Below are 2,500 nucleotides of genomic sequence, written 5' to 3'. Positions count from 1 at the left end.
TCGCCCCTAATCACATTTTATGTTATGCCAAGATAGTCTTTCAAGTCTTTAAGCAACATAAGTCAGTGTCTCATCATTACGTTGGATCCACACTGCTCTAAAAACATCGTAAACAAGTCGGCAGCTCTTCGCATACACGTCAGAGACAGGTTGGATGCGAGTCAGCGACCTCTTCTTGGTAGTCCTTAACCCGAGCTTCGCACGATTATCCAAAAGGTTAGTTTACGTTCACAGTCGTTGACTCGTATCCAACCTGTGTTTATGACTTGTTTTACAGTAACGTGATCTCACCCATACGACGAAGCACGGCGTAAATAAAGGTTGGTTAACTTATCTCGGAGACATCATGAACAAGTTTAACACAAGTGCGGATGATCGTATGAAGAACTGGTTAGGACAACCTTCATTCGTTAACTTGTATCGAACCAGTTTGTGAAATGTGTGTAAGGTAAGTTACCAACCAACGCGTGTTAATAAAATGTGTATGACGTGTTTAGGACATGTTTATGACGCTGGTTTACTGTAGGTTGGGTGCTTCCATTCTATAGTAAATTAACATCAACTGTGCATTTGATGTCTAGGCCCGTCCCTTACGACGCACCGGATTGGCTGTTGATAAGTCAATCACAGAGCTGGAAACTCTCAGTCTCTCTCGGGAGTTCACAGTGGCAGGATGAATGTTTCACCTTTCCTGAGGGATTCCAGCCCTGTGATTGGCTTATCAACAGCCAATCAGGAGCGTCGCAAGGGACTGGCCTAGACATCAAACTCACGAGTGATGTGAATCTACTATAGCACTAACCCTTGGTATCTGCACTGTACCACCGTTTGTTGTATGTCTACCTGTTTACTGTTACTCCTCTCTAGCAATGTCTTAGACGAGGGATCTTCAACTGCGTACACACACAAACACACACGTTGCATCCAAATCAAATCATATCAAAACTTGTTCATATGAATGCAAATAGCAAACATGAACAAAATATAGAAAAACTAATATTGGTGAAATGCAGTATCCCTTGAGACTTGGAACCTGAACGTGATGCAATCAGGAATTACCTAATGTATCTAAACTTCAGTGGAACACACGCACACACACACACATACGTACACCCAAATCTGATCATATCAAAACTTGTTCATATGAATACAAATAGCAAACATGAACAAAATATATACAAAAAAACACCTTTTGGTGAAATACAAGACCCCTTGAGACTTAGAACCTGAACTGATGCAATCAGGAATACCCAATGCACCTAAACTTCAATAAAACATACATACACACACGAACACAAAGGCAAAGGCAAAGGCAACAATGTTCTTCATCACTTTTAGAAAAAAAAGGAAAAAAGAACAAGTCTTAATTCACGTGAACGCAATTTGTAACTCTCTCGCGAAGACAAATAGACGCATCAAATGGTGCCTGAACATTTCTTCATATAAAGGATTAAAAGGCGTTTACTACTAGTCTGCTGATTCCGCTCCTCCTCCTTCCTCGCATTACATTTGTATTCCTGCTTTTGCTCTTATGATATTTCTTTCCCCACCCCCCTCCTTCCTTCCTTCCTTTCTCACAATGCTGCTTTGTACGTTGGAGGAGACCCGGAATTTCCCGGAATTCCGATTCTCCATTTGACCTCTTTTTCTCCTGTGGACCACTTTTATTTCCCCTTGAATTGGCCTTTGTCCATCTCTCTCTCTCTCTCTCCTTTCTGTTTAGGTCTCTCTCTCTCTCTCTCTCGTATTCACTGTTAAGTTTTTTATGGTAGGGTCACGCCATCTCACCTAATCTGGTTTCCTCTACCATTGTACCCCTGGCAGGAGAGAGAGAGAGAGAGAGAGAGAGAGAGAGTGAGTATAATAACAGAAATTCATTATGGTTTGGAAATACTGAATGAGAGAGAGAGCGAGAGAGAGAGAGAGAGGTTTGGAAATAATGACAGAGGAAGAGACAGAGACAGAGAGAGAGTATAATAACAGAAATTCGTTATGGTCTGTATTGAATTAGAGAGAGAATATAATAACAAAAATCCATTATGGTTTGGAAATACTGAATGAGAGAGAGAGAGAGAGAGAGAGAGAGAGAGAGAGAGAGAGAGAGAGAGAGAGAGAGAGCGAGCATAATAACAGTAATTCATTACGGCTTGGAACTGTTGAATTACAACGAAGGGGTAAATATTGATTTTGATATCGTGACTGGTATCGAGATCTGTTATTAAAAAGATTAATGAAAATAGATATATTGAACGAGAGGAATAATTAATTTTCGTGTTTGTTCAATCATTAAAAATAGTCATTATATACAGCAACATAAACAATGACATAGCGTTTTTGTGAGATGGTTTGTAGTCATGAACAGGGAACATTAATATTTTTATATATTAGTTTTTTGGGGAATTAATTGTATCCAGAACAATAAATTCCTGTAACGGTGTAAATTAAAATGAATGTTTTTATCATTGCAGTTTTTCATAAATAGATCCAAAAAAATTTTTTG

The sequence above is a fragment of the Macrobrachium nipponense genome, chromosome 33, assembly GCF_015104395.2.
Source record: "Macrobrachium nipponense isolate FS-2020 chromosome 33, ASM1510439v2, whole genome shotgun sequence".
Taxonomy (NCBI): domain Eukaryota; kingdom Metazoa; phylum Arthropoda; class Malacostraca; order Decapoda; family Palaemonidae; genus Macrobrachium; species Macrobrachium nipponense.
This window is presented reverse-complemented; position numbering follows the sequence as displayed.